The sequence below is a fragment of the Amblyomma americanum genome, chromosome 7 (assembly GCF_052857255.1).
Source record: "Amblyomma americanum isolate KBUSLIRL-KWMA chromosome 7, ASM5285725v1, whole genome shotgun sequence".
Classification (NCBI taxonomy): Eukaryota; Metazoa; Arthropoda; class Arachnida; order Ixodida; family Ixodidae; genus Amblyomma; species Amblyomma americanum.
Window position 1 is genome coordinate 174,491,683 of NC_135503.1, and position 15,142 is coordinate 174,506,824.

At 45.1% G+C, this 15,142-nt stretch overlaps 1 long non-coding RNA gene across 1 annotated transcript in view; it reads right to left on the reverse strand.

The window, feature by feature from the left end:
• Window positions 1-265: 265 nt before the first annotated feature.
• The window catches only part of LOC144097589 (uncharacterized), a 234,143-nt gene continuing 219,266 nt past the window's right edge, over window positions 266-15,142 (reverse strand). Inside the window, exon 4 of the long non-coding RNA XR_013307078.1 lies at window positions 266-479. This is a non-coding gene — a long non-coding RNA (uncharacterized LOC144097589). The remainder of the gene's footprint in view (window positions 480-15,142) is intronic.

Below are 15,142 nucleotides of genomic sequence, written 5' to 3' on the forward strand. Positions count from 1 at the left end.
ATCCACTGACATCACACAGCACACGGGCGCCCGGAAAAGATTACGATCGCGTTTTCGTGTAGTTGTATGCAAAAAAACTCGAGGCTAAAATTGAATGCAAAAAGCGTAGCTTCGCTGTCCAACCACCTTCATAGCATGGATTGGAGCCACATTTTTGTTTTTGTGAGTGATTTATTAGAGACCGCTTTTGATTACTCAATAGGGTCTGCCCTTCAAAAATTGCATCACAAATACAGTCAGGACGCTTATTTGCTTCCTTCTCGTTTGTGTGTTTATTCTACAATCTCAGAATGCGAGACCGAAGTTTTACAAAATGGTCGTAAATGTGAAAAACAAAACATGCAAGAGGCTATTCGCGCTCCACCTTTCTTCTTTGCGTTTTTGTTACAGCCAGTGTCGTCTTCGTGTCAGCGCCAGGTCAGTCGACATCGGCTTTCAAGGCACATAAATGGTACGCAGCACTCACTGGAAGCAATGCACTGAAAGGGAAGCAGAATAATAATAATAATAATAATAATAATAATAATAATAATAATTTTATTCAACAAAACTCGATACAATAGCAGAAACCAGGTTCGCCTAAGCCATCACTGTGGCTTGTCACGCGAAGCCTGACAGTCGACAGCCAAACTCGGCCGCAAAATTGAGTATATTTTTTAAAAAAAAGGAGACATTAAAGATACAAAACAGACAGTAAGTAATATCACATCAAACACAAAATAGGTGGAAACCGAAAAGTTTTGCTGTGCATAGAAATTGAACTATACAGTTTAATTATTCTAAGTACCATTTCTTTAGATTATTGCGAATATCACGTATAGACTCACAGGAATTAATTTCAGAGGGAAGAGCATTAAATATATTTGGAACATAATAAGCTCGAGCATATTTACCAAATCTGGTCCGCGCGCGAGGAACTAAAAATGCAGGAGCCTGACGTAAAGGCCGGGGAAGCACAATGGGGACTTTAAATGTATCGCTCCAGAAATGTTTTAGTACCACAGTATGAACAAAAAGGGATGGAAAATTGGGCATCCTTAGCATCTGAAAAAGGTCGACATCTTGCGGAGTACACACATCGTAAGTAACACTCTTTAGCATGCATTTTAACAATCTATTTACACGTTGATGCCAGATACCAGAGCAATGAACAAAAGTTGTGATTCCATACCTAAGTACTGTAGGCTAAAGAATGAACCAATAATTTCCTCACCGAAATAGGTAGAAACATCTTAATACGATACAACAAACAGACGACTTTGCGAAGTTTTGCACACACGTAGGATAAGTGAATAGAAAAAAGAAGACCGGAATCAAACCAAATCCCCAAATACTTTGCAGAATCTGAAAACTGTACTGGAGGGCAAGAGCAGTTTATACATCGGGATGAGTGTAGATAAAGGGGGTAAGAAAGTGACACACACTTGAGTGGGCTGCGGAAGCAAACTAACCTTGATTTAGAATGACTAATATCTATTAAATTCATATCAAACCAATCCATTAATTTTCTGACGTCAGTCTGAAGCATTGAAAATGCGTTGGAAAAGTTCACGTGGGTAGCTACAAGTGCAGTATCATCCGCATATTGAAATAGTTTGCAAGTAGGGAGCACAGTACACATGTCCTTAACGTATATATTAAAAAGTAAGGGAGACAACATGGAACCTTGTGGTACGCCAGCCTTGAGAAAAACACGGGAGCTGCAGGTGTTTGAAATGGAAACAAGCTGGGAACGATCTGTAAGGAAGTTATGCAACAAGCGAAAAAAAGGACCACGAAAACCAAAACTGTAGAGCTTATCTAATAATATAGCATGGCATGCCGTGTCGAACGCTTTTGCGACATCCAAAAAAAGTACCCATGATACGAGATTTCTTTCTAGAGAAGAAAACAAGTGGTCACTCATTTCTTCTAGTAAGGCCTGAGTGCCTCATTTTTCGATAAACCCATACTGACAATCGGAAAACCCTCCCGATTTAGAAATACAGCTGTTCATTACTAATCATATGTGTTTCTCTAAAACTTTCGCTAAACTCGGCAGGATGGAAATGGGGCGGTAATTATGCACACACTTGGCATCGCCGCCTTTAAAAAGGGGCCGCACAACGGCTGTTTTTAAACGTGCAGGAATGCTTCCGCTTTCAATTATCCCGTTTAAAATTTCTAACAGGACTTTCTTCAAAGTGCCGAAATTCCTGTAAAGATCAAACATGCGGATTTTTTCGACTCCTGGTGATTGATGAATGTCGAAGCTGCCTAATAAAGAGTACAGTTCTTCTTACGTGATAGAGGGAAGGAAAGCAGATTCAACTACCGGATTAGTTGTGCTTGCAGTGTAACATGAATGCTTGGACACCCCAGAAAACTTAGCGAAAAATTGGTTAAAGTTGTTAACGACTATTGCTAAATCTGAACCAAAATTGTTCTGAACATCGTTAGTCGACTTTGAAGGTAAACCTCTCACCTCTTTTATAAGAGACAATATTTTCTTGCCATTATGACGAGATTGATGGAAGCGGTTTCTATTGTACGAACGCTTGGCTGCACGAATGAGGGCATTTATTTATTTCTAGAAGTTCTAAATTGAGCACGCAGGGCACTATCACTGGGCGTTCGTCGGCAACGTTGCCATAGAAGGTCTTTTTCCTTAATAGCGGATAAAATCTCGCCATTTATCCAGGGTTGATTCGGACGGCGTTAGCGGACAAAAACTTTCCTTTCACTGGATTTGTAAATCGATTCTATCGAGCAAGAAAATTTATCGTATAGTTCGGACCTGTCGGTGGTTTCAAGCAGACCTGGCCAGTCGAACAAAGCTACAAGTTTATCAAAAGTAACAGCATCAGTAACAGACCGGCAGATCTTAGATCTAGAACATGATGAAAGAGACGGGAAGCGCAACTGACAGGCAATAAAGTAATGGTCAGCAATTTTTTGCTATTGATTCGGGCGGCGTTGGCGGACAAAAACTTTCCTTTCACTGGATTTGTAAATCGATTCTATCGAGCAAGAAAATATCGTATAGTTCGGACCTGTCGGTGGTTTCAAGCAGACCTGGCCAGTCGAACAAAGCTACAAGTTTATCAAAAGTAACAGCATCAGTAACAGACCGGCAGATCTTAGATCTAGAACATGATGAAAGAGACGGGAAGCGCAACTGACAGGCAATAAAGTAATGGTCAGCAATTTTTTGCTATTGATTCGGGCGGCGTTGGCGGACAAAAACTTTCCTTTCACTGGATTTGTAAATCGATTCTATCGAGCAAGAAAATATCGTATAGTTCGGACCTGTCGGTGGTTTCAAGCAGACCTGGCCAGTCGAACAAAGCTACAAGTTTATCAAAAGTAACAGCATCAGTAACAGACCGGCAGATCTTAGATCTAGAACATGATGAAAGAGACGGGAAGCGCAACTGACAGGCAATAAAGTAATGGTCAGCAATATTTTGCTGTATTACTGCACCGAGAACTGAAGCAATCTCGGTGCGGATGTTGAAATGCTCTATACAAGATTTTACTAAATAATTAAGAAGTAATTCTTCCCTAGTTGGAATGTCAGTGATGCTTTCAAGTCCGTGTTTTGCAATGATATCTAAGTAATCACAAGCCTTAAATCTGCTTTTTTTATTTATTTATTTTTATTTATTTCCAGAAGACAACTGGATGGTCTCTTCGGCTAAAAGCTACACAAAAGCTTGACGAGGCCCAAGAGACCATTACAAGGCAGCAGCGTAAAGAATAGAAACATAATAGATGAATAGTACATAGGTAGACAGTAATAGGGAAATAATAAAACAGTTACTGTGACAGGTAATAATGATGTCAATCACATAAAGCTACCAGTAATGAACTGAAACCAAAATAAAACAACTGAAAAGCACATACGCGGAAACAACAAACAGAAATTAATGGATCACAACTGCACAAAACAGGAATGTAATTGTTTTTTGTTCAAGCGCACTGTGTGTCTATATTTGTTTAGTATTGTAGGGAGGTTATGGGTAAGTGACTGATATTTATAAAATGTACGAAAATGAGGAACTGCCCACGCATCAACATTTCTTGTTTGCACGCTAATATTTCGTCGCTCTAAGGATGCCAAGGACTTTAGAAGGTTAGTAACTTCAGGGGAGGAAAAGTAGATTGACTGTAATAGGCGAAATTCATACAACTTGTCTACACTTGTGATATAGAATGATTCAAATGCACCCTTTGTAGTTTCCATGGGCTCAATATTTGCTATGTAACGGATGATTTTTTTCTGTAAAACCAGGAGTTTATTTAAATTGGTTTTTCTGGTTGTGCACCAAACTAGACTGCAGTATCTTAAATGAGAGTTAAACAAAGCATGATATACTTGAAGTTTTATCTTGGGTGGAAGTACAGTACGACAGCGCGATATAACTCCTGTAATCGAGGAAAGTTTTTTACGAAGGTGATCAATGTGAGCATCCCAGGTTAGATGTGAGGAAAAATGTACACCTAATATTTTATCGTTGTCAACGATTTCAATTTCTTGGTGCTCATAGGTTATAGTGTGATTTATTTCAACTAATTTGTTTTTAGCGCGGAATATAATAGCTTTAGTTTTAGTGCAATTGATTTGAAGTCTGTTTAACTTGGACCATGTGGATAGCTTAGCTAAAAATTCATTACATTGCATAATTAAACCATCAGCATTTGGGCCAGAAATAAGAATAGTACTATCATCAGCATATATCACTAGTTTTACTGTATTATCAATATTCACCAAGTCATTAACGTATGTATTGAACAACAGCGGATCTAACACACTTCCCTGGGGTACGCCACTCTTTATCGGAAAAAGGGATGAGCTGCAGTTTTTTGACAAACACTCTCTGAAACCTGTTGCTGAGGTAGCATTTCAGCAAAGCTAGACACGTGCCGCGGATCCCGTAAGCTTGTATTTTGGATAGAAGAATGTTATTGTCCAGACAGTCAAAAGCCTTGCTGAAATCTATAAAAACAGCCAACGAGAACAAATTACTTTCTATGTTTCGTAAAATATTTTCTTTTAATGTTAGTAAAGCAGTTTCCGTCGATCTGTCCTTCCTAAAACCGAACTGTGCATTTGTTATTATGTTTTCTTTGTTAAAGAAGTTAGTTATACGAGCAAAAATGATTTTTTCTAGTGCCTTAGAAAATACAGGGAGGACTGAAATTGGGCGATAGTTTGTTGCCAAGTTTGGGTCGCCGCCCTTGAAGATTACAGAAACCCTGGCACATTTCATTTTTTCAGGAAAGACGCCCGAATCCAGTATTAAATTAAATATGTAAGCAAGTACGGATGTAAGTAAGGTCAATACATACTTTATCGGCATGATTTGAATGTTTTTAATATCAAGCGCCTTACTGTTTCGGAGCAACATGAAAGTGTTATAAATCTCCTGCTCATCAGTAGGCTGAAGGTATATTGTTTTCATTGTACTAGTGCAGATTCCAGTTGTATCTGGAGGATAGTCACAAGGATTTGCAATACTCACAAAATGATTGTTAAGGTAATCCGCAAGCGCTTTACCGCTCAATTCACCACCTTCATGTGTTAAAACATCCGGAAGGGAACTTTTACTTTTACGACCCAAAACAGTGTTTATTGCTTTCCATGCAGCATCCGGGCGTTGTCGAGCGCAGTCTGCAAATAACTGTTCATAGTATAAAGATTTGGCTCTCCGAAGCTCAGCGTTTAGCTTATTCCGCAATATTTTAAACTCCTTTAGAGTTTCTTTTGAACGTGCACGCAAGAAAGAATGAAAGTGACGATTTTTATTTTTGATCATTTGTAAGTGTTCTCGAGTGACCCATGGTTTCTTAATCTTTTTTGTTGGCACGATAGTTTGCAAAGGGAAATGTTTAGCATAGATGCACACAAAACAATTTATGAATTCGTTATACGCGTCATTCGCATCCACATTTTTAGCATGGCAGACCAATCATGGTTCATGATATCATTCTTGAACGAGATTAGCTTTCCTTCGGTAATGCGCTGAACAAAAAATGTTTCCCTTTTCACATTCCTGTCCAGTGAATCAATGCGATATGTTAAGAAAGTAGGACAGTGATCACTAACGTCGCAGGCAACTGTGCCTGCATTGTAAATTTCAGTGTCAAGATTCGTAACAATGAGATCTAGCATGGATGATGCAGAACATGTAATTCGATTTGGTGTTTTAATCACATTTATGAAACCAGATGAAACCAGTTTTGTGCTAATGTCACGAACACAGTTATTTTCCTCTAGCATGTTTATGTTAAAATCACCACCACTGATGAGCCTAAGGTTGTTTATACAAATAAATTCCAAGAAGTCTTCATAAAATTCTAAGAAGCGTGCAACATTCCCAGTTGGTGGACGATACAAGACAGAAATTATTTCTTGTTTATTTTTCAGCGTCAAGATTTCATAATCCACAGTGGTCTTACTGAATTCCGGCAAAATTTCACACTTCTTGTGCTTTGCAACTAGAATTGCGACGCCACCACCCCTGCTGTTTTTACGATTAAGAAAGAAGTTATTGTAACCATCTAGTTCCAACATTTTGCTGCTGTTTGTATACCAAGTTTCCGACAGCATTAGGACAGAAAATTGAGAGCAAAATTGCTGTAATAAAAGGACGATGTCATCTTCTTTCAGGGTGCCCCACTTTCCGCAGTACGACAAGGAACATGTGAGACGGAGTATATGCAAGCGCTGAATTCCTTGTGACGCGGCTCTTTTTGGCAGAACCTCTCCTTGCGCCTATAAAACTCACGATCACCATCATCGGTTCGGATCCGTATCTCTGTCTCAAGGTCGTCACCGTTACGACAACAATACCGACGCCGCAGGAACGGGGGACATGGCGTTAACAACAGCGCCTGTTCAATGCTTCCTGTGCGACGGACTCTCCTTGCTTCTCGGACATTGCTACTTGGTAGAACCAACAAGAAAGGGGCACAACAGAAAGAACGACCGGCACATTGCGCCTTTTGCATCCCATTGACGAGCATTGTCTCAGAAATCTGCTCCCCCGTTCTTTAGTGCAAGTCAACATTTAGGTCATTGCGTACTCAGTAGGTTACTTGAGGCTCAAGCGCATAATCATAGTAAGCCTGCCTACGCCAACTGCAGAGCAAAGGCCTCTCCCATGTCTCTCCAAATAACCCTGTTCTTTCCCAGCTGTCGCCACCGTATCCACGCAAACTTCTTACTCTCATCCGCTCACCCAACGTTCTGCCGGCCCCTGCTATGCTTGCTTTCTCTTGGAATCCACTCTGTCACCCTTAAGTACCAACGGTTATCTTGCCGTCACATTAAAAGCCCTACCAAAGCCCACTTCTTTCTCTTAAGTTCTACTAGCGCGTCATTAAAATACGACTAGGATGTCATTAAAGTAAGATATCCATTTTGCCCGCTTCCGTTCTCAACCTTACACTTGTCATTTTTATTTCATAGCTCACTGCGTTGTCACTAAATTATGGTGAACCCTTTTCGTTAGCCACCATGTTTCTGCCTCGTAGGTGAGTGCCGGTAAGATACAGCTGTTGAACACATTTCTTTGGGGGATATTTGTAAGCTGCTATTCATGATCTTAGGGAGCCTACCATAGGCACTCCGCCGCAATCTTATTCTTTTATTTATTTCCCTCGCATGATTCGGAGCAATGGACAATACGTGCTGTCACACTTTCGCGCCCTTTACCGTGCACTTCCAGACAACTTTAGACCATGTTAGAGCGTGTAGGGGTAGCGTCCTCGGTCACAAAGGCGGTGCCCTCGGCTCAGCGTGGCAAGCTCAGTAAGAAACCAGCTACCAAGTTACAAGAAAGGTGGTTGTTTGGTGCCCAGCTTTCGCCGGTCAAAAGCAGAGAATGCGTCAGAGCGCAAAGTCCGCACACAAAACAAAGATCGTATAGCAAATGACAGTAAAGAGGATTTAACAATGACTAGTACGAGCACATACACAGTTATTTGCAATATAATGCAACTCGAGCAAAGTAACCCTAGAGAGAGATTACAATACAACAAAAGCTTTGCACCCAAAGTCCCCTAATACAGGAGAGAGACAAGCAAACAAAACACTATATGTCCACGGAGCACTGCGACAGTCCGTCTACCAGAGGAACACGACGAAGCCGTCCCGTAGGCTGGCGCAAGCTCCCTCGCTAGACCGTGGCTGGGCGACTGGTGTTTACTCGGGAGTCGTGCGTTTGCGCTTCTCTGCAGTTTGAACGGCGGCTCGGGCTGACTGACAGTGGTCAACGCCCTTCATATTGTTGTTGTCGTTCCCCTCACAAAATGGCACATGCCCACAAGGGGGATTGGCCATAACCAGGCGGCAACTATTTAAATTGCAGATTGCATATCACAAGCGTGGGATGACCTAACAAAAATTGTGTAACTCTGTGCCCGTAGCAGAGGAGGTTGCAGGAGGTTAGGCCGACCTAAAAAAATGAAAATTAGGTAAGGGAAACAGTAAAAAAATGCGAGATTGAGAGAGAGAGTAGCAATTGCAAAAAGTAGTTACCCAAATACGAAAGCTTATGATGGTATGGGCAGTACGAAAGCTTATGATGGTAGACGTTTTGATTCTAGGAGATAATTTTGAACGGCAGAGCAAACATTCCCACTGGTATGGCCAAGCAAAGAAGCGCCAAGGTACAGAACAACCGCAGAAGGCAGACGCAAATTGAGATTCTGCATTGGGACCTCTAATAGCCGCCTCCGGATCTATGAGTAGCGACGACAAATGAGAAGAAAGTGCTCTATTGTTTCCGGCTCAGCACAATACGGACACAATGGGGACATCGCCAGAAGGAAACTTCAAGTTTGCGCGATCTCCATGCTGTGCTTCTCCATACAAAAGGAGGTGTTGGAAGTCGTCCAATGAAGTAAGCGCTGATGCGCCAAATTCTTTCATTTCAGTGGACATTCGAAATCGTGCCGCCGTGATGTAAACTGTTGTTGGAAGGGGGTCAACATTCGGTCCACTAGGGGCTGCCCTCGCTAGAGCATCAGCTGATTCATTTAATAGAAGACCCCTCTGCCCAGGAACCCAATTAAATCGAATTTATTTGATATGTTGAGGGATCAGGAATTTTAGTATCTGAAATAGCTGCGATTAAGTGCACGCAGACAGGGAAGTGCGTAAGGATAACAAGTCCGTAACTATTATCACCGCTGATAAAGAGATGTGTACCTTGCGCAGAGCCAGAACCACTGCTAGAAACTCAGCCAGATAGATAGGTGTAAAATCTTGAAGACGGAGAAAAAACGACCAGTCAAGGGACTGGGAGTAAATGCCTACACGTGCCTTTTCGTCATACCCCGAGCCATCAGTCGCAATAGCAACATGTGTTCAGAAGGTCGACAAGAAATCCTGCAACATACCATTTAACAAAGAATAAGGCAGTAATTTTGGCATTACGTGGGTAAATATCGTCGAAGATGATGGTCACAGTTGTGGGGATGAACCGCACCGGAACAATTTCAGGTATTCGCACATTTAGTGGGCCCAGCAAGGATTCAACGAAACATATTTGGGGAGTTTGAAGCCGAGACCAACCTACGCCCAAGAACTCCACTCGCTGCCCAAGGGAGATCAAATGGGATGCATGGTGCTCCGAGTCGCAAAATTTTAAAAACGTATGTACCGTCAACAGCCGAAACCTTGCAGTAAGAGGCGGCACCCGCGCTTCCCGATACAAAACATTGTTTGCCACGTATTTAGGGAGACCCAAACACGGGCGCAAAGCTTTACGCTCTAAAAACAGAAGTGAGCGCAGTTTATATGCAGCCGCTCCAAAAAACAGAAAGCAGCCGAATTCCAAGATAGGCCGGATATATATTTTGTAAATCATCAGAAGAGCATGTCGGCGCATACCACAGCGTAGGCTACTCAGCCTTCGCAGAAGTCCGACTGCCCGAACCCCTTTCGCAGCAACCGCCAAGAGACCTATATGTGACCGCCAAGAGAGAGAGATGTCATAAGTTACCCCGAGATACTTTAGAGAACATACCTGAGGAATCACGTGATGACGATAAACCAGTGAAATGTTTACCCGTTGAGAAATCGGAAAAGGTAACAAAGCGCACTTGTTTACATTAAGACTTAAGTGAATTTCAGATAACCATCGGTCAAGTGAATTTAAATACGACTGTAACACCATATAAACAGAATGTAAATCACTCGCAGCAACAAAGAAAGCTATATCGTCTGCATACATGTACGTAGTCACGTCTTGAGAGGTCGGAATCGAACTGAGTAAGAGATTGAAAAGAACAGGGGAAAGACGTTGACGCTGTTGGCGCACGGATTGAAGGAAGTTGAAGTTCGCCGGTTTATCTTTTGTACTTCCGTGAGCCCCAGTTACCGCTGGACACGCTGCTTCCGACATCTCCTTCACCGCCTTCTGAATATGCACACGACGCAATTGGCCGGGCCGACCACGCCCGCCAGCTGGCTAGATACCGACTACAAGTATCGCAGGCTTCGCAGCAGGACTACTACGACCGCCGCCACCGCATGGTAACTTTCTCCCCTGGAGCCCTCGTCTTGCTTTGGTCGCCATCACACCGTGCCGGGCTTTGCGAAAAACTTCTGTCCTGGTATGTTGGCCCAACCCGTGCGCTCCGCCAGGTCACCGCTGTCACCTACGAGATCACTCCGGCCTTCCCGAAGACCACCTCCCGTGAACCTCAGCGTGACGTTGTTCACGTCTCTCGCCTCCAGCCCTACCTCTCGCCATCCGTTGCCACGCCCTAATCTACACTGAGACGGTGTTTTTGCAACCGGGGGCCGTGGAACGGTTATTATTGGTGAAGACGAGGTGAACGAAGTGTCTAGGAGGTGCACGTGCCCCGGGCTTCAGTGCTCTGTGCTGTGCTCTGTGTGGGCCCTGTGCTCTTGACCTGCCTGCTGTGCCCGGGGCGTTCTTGCGTTGTTCCCGCCTTGGACCACGTGACAATATTACATATGCCCATCCCACAGTGCTGTGGTACTTCTGAGCCTGGCTGTGCTGCGGGAACCTCTTACGGCGCCGCATGGAATATCTTACGCATGGGTCTTTCCTCCGGGTGCGTCAAGAGGTATCTCTGAGAAAACTTCTCTGAAGCGGAGTTGCATTAGTGACGTACACCCGCTGACAAAAATGCTCTGCTCTCTGTGGTGGCGCGACAGGCTGGATGCTTGGTGAACCGGCAGGTGCTGGGCGAGATGACCGCGCAGTCGAAAGCCCTTTCCGCACACCTTGCACATGAAGGGCCGCACGCTCGTGTGGGTCCGCTCGTGCCTGGTCACATTGGATCTCGGTTTACCTGTAATCGCTGCTGTAGTGGCGATAGCCCCAGCCGTACCTTCTCTGCGGCCTCTGCAGATGTTTTCTTCGCTCGTGCTCTTTCAAAAGCTCTTGAGCAGGGTACAGTTTGCCGCATGTGTCGCAGGCGAAGACAGTGGGAGAAGCCGGCGAACTGATTCCACACTTTTTCAAGAAAAAGCGCGCTACTGGCGCAGCCACTCTATGGGAGTGGAAACCTGCCTGCCCGGTGAGTTGTGGGGTGTCGGCCGGAGAGGGCGCTTTTCACTGGCGCCTGGCATCTCCATTTGGAACAATCCATGCACACTGCTGGCCTTTAGTTCATGGTGTTTTCAAATCCACAACCACAAACAGCAATGCAGCTATGTGTTGAAATGTCTCGCTCAACCATGCGGTAGACTCGCAAAAAGCTTGAACGATTTGCATTGGTTCTCCGCTAAGCATAACCAGCTGCTTTTAATGCCTGCTCATCAATGAAGGGGACAAGTACTTTTTCGATACTCCGCCTTTTCTGTACTTAGCCACTGCACATGCGTTATATATTTGTCTTGCAGGAAGTTCCAGCCACAGCGCATTTGCCGTTCGCACCACCCGGCGCCCATAGCCAGGAAATGTTGAATGCGTGTCGGTTGTGTTTTCTGCCCCGCGCAAATTGTCCTCACTCTGCCTTCGGATTGCTTCCAGAGAAAGGAGCGTGCAAGAAGGCAAGAAGCGTCACGCCACTGCGTTCGTCAGGTGCTCAGAGGTTGTTTACGAAATCCCCTGACCTGTGGAAAAGCTTACATCGGTGAAACGGGCCGATGTGTAAACGACCGGATGAGGGAACAACAGCTTTCAATTGAGACCGGAGAAGGGTCTAATCTGCCCTTACTCTGCAGCGCATGCCTTTCGGCTACGCGTGTTAACCCATTTCTGCCTTTGCTGCCGAAAACGAGGATTTTGATGCGTAGCCGTGACCAGATGGCGCGTGAACTTGCCGAGGCTTTTTTCATTAGGAACAAAAAAGATTATTGTGTGAGTGGTACCTCGATAAGACTTTATCAGACAGAAAGCAGGTTTCTGGCTTCCGCTTAGTGACTGACATGGCGGTGTGGAAGTTATAAGTTTGCGTTGTTCTTCTGAATAAACCCAGTCGCGAGTCTGCGCCCGTCCTTGTGGCCTTTTGGTCCTTGTTTGTATTATTTTGCGCAGTACCTTTACTCAACAATGTACGACCGGCTCGCCCAACAACATGCACTCTTGAAACACGTACTATTAACGTACCCTCTATTAACTATTATCCTCAACTGTTCCGTAACCAGGGCTCTGAATACCTCCTATAAACAGGCGGTGAATAGCATTGGCGAAATCTTCTCTCCTTGTCAGACATTATTTGTTTTGTATATTTTTTGCCTACTTTATCTAGGACTACGGTTGCCGGAAACCCGCTGTAGATATCTTCCAGGGGGGGAAATCCGACTGTGCGGCCTGCCGTGGCCCCCCCTGCCACCGGATACGGGCCGGTGTAGTTTCGGCTACTAGGCTTTGTTCCAGTGCAACGCCAGCGGTGGGGATAGGCTGGCCGGGGCCCGTCCCCTGGGGATGCAAAACCCCATGGGAGTGGCAGCGACTCCCAAGCGACTGAGTGGGCCAGTCGCGCACGTGAGGTCCGATGCCTGTGCGGAGGCAGGCCTGGTTTCATAATCAGGTTGGACTCACGGAATTGGCTCAAAAAGTGCTCGAAGATCAAAAGGCCTCTGCACGCGGTGGCGTGCGTGGCTACCGGCTGGCGCGTCGGTTTCTGGCCACGGAGAGGCCAGGTCCGCGCGGGGGTTTCCAGCAGAAGGGCTCCTTGGGAGCGATGTCCTCGGGGAAGCAGCCAGGGATGGCTGACCGCGGGGCCGTGAGGCTAGAGCGCGGGACGCCGAGGGAAGGGGGACCTTAGTAGGACCGATGCAAAAACCGTCGATGTTGTGGAGTAGCGGTGGAGTAGGCCCGGGTTATCTCACCCTCGGCCAGGTTCATGGTTTGTGGCCCGGTCAGCCCGGCCCTGAACACTCCCTCCTCAGTAGGTGTGGAGCAAGCCAGGGGAGGAAATAAGTGCAAGGTTGGTTGGTAGGAAGCACAGGTGGGTCCCTGGGAGTCTAATTCCATTGGCTGGATCCACCACACATACTTCCGGAGTCTGAAAAGCCGCGAAAAACACTTGACGGTTAGTAGCTGGGAGCGTTACGCAAGTCCGAACCGGACCCCTGAAAGTTGTGGAGGAGCCCGAGGCAGCTGCCCCGGGTTAGGATTCCCTGTCTCCGAGTCGGAGCTATTGCGTCGTTGGGTGGTCGGGCATCCCGTGAGTGGAGCCGCACCATTGGACAACATCGACACCCTCCCTGTCCTGGCCAGACAGGAGTCGAGCGATGATAAAATGAGGGTCAATATCTCGCGGTTCCCATTCCCATCACATTACCCATAACCGCTCCCTCAGTCCCATTCCTACAACCTATGTCCCACCCCCTCCGCTACGTCCCAGGGGAGATCAGGGGAGTCTCCCCGGGCCCGCTCCCCCGGCTGTGGGTGGCTTAGTAGCATTACCTCATTTTTTTATTTTCCCACCTGCGGGTGGCAAAAGCACAACATTGCCTTCGGGCCTTTTCATTTATATTACGATTGGGTTAAGCCTGTGATACTTTAGTGGTACAGGCAGGAGCTTATTGGTTTACGTTTTTTATGGCAGCTCCACCATACTCTTTGTAGATATCTTCCAGTATTTTTACATAAGGGTATTCTACACCTTGATTCCGCAACGCCTGTATGGCTGCCGAAGGTTCGACTGAGTTCCTTTCTCGTGTTCTATAAAGGCTATATTAAGGATGGGTTATACTCTGCGCATTTCTCTATCGCCTGATTGATAGTGTGAATATGGTCTATTGTAAAGCACCCTTTACGAAAGGCTGCTTAAGCATTTGGGGGATTGATGTGTCAGGCTGTGGCTGTCCTAACTGTAATACCTAATAGGCTAGTGAATACATTTTAGGCACCGTACAATAAGCTGATCGATCTGTAATTTTTAAAGTCTCATTTTTCGTTCGTTTTGGAATAAGATTGTGTTACATTTTTCCAACCTTCTGGCACGCTAGAGTTCTTAATGCGGTCTATTTACAGGGTTCATAGTATTTCTAGCACTATCTTCCCTCCGGCGTTCAGCAGATCTCCTCTTACCTGACCCTCAGCAGCTGATTTCCCCGTTTTGATTGCTCTCAAAGCTTTCTGTTTCTCCTCCTTCGTTACTGACAGGCTGGCCCAATGCTGCGAGCTACTCCTCTTTCTTTAACGAACTCATTACGTTGGTTTGTGTTCAGATTTGTATAGTTCTCTACATCCATTTTAACAACTTTGTCGATATTGAGAATGACACTGCTCTCACTCTCTCTTAACGCTTTCAGAGTTTTTAGCCTAAGGCTTGTTTCCTGCTCATCGCTTTTAGGCTTCTTCCGTTCTGTAGAGCATGCTAGATTCTATGTCATACAGGTATTAAACTTCCTTATGCCTGCTACCTGGCGCTTAATAATTACCTTCGAAACCTTCGCCAGTTCTATACTCTCTATGGGGCTTGACGCTTTGATGCTTTGGCGTTCCTTCACCTGCTCTTTCTTCTCTTGAGATTGCTTGTCGTTAACTTGCTGAATCAGCCTACCGCATCATTCTACTTCACATTCCGTAACAACAGCACTGAGGTTGTAGCGCGCTACTTGAACGTTAAAGTCGGCGTCCTCAGTTAAAGCCGAATATCAGTGAAGGAACGACATCGTGAATTCCTCTCTTTTCCCTCTCACTCATAACTTATTAACGGGCTT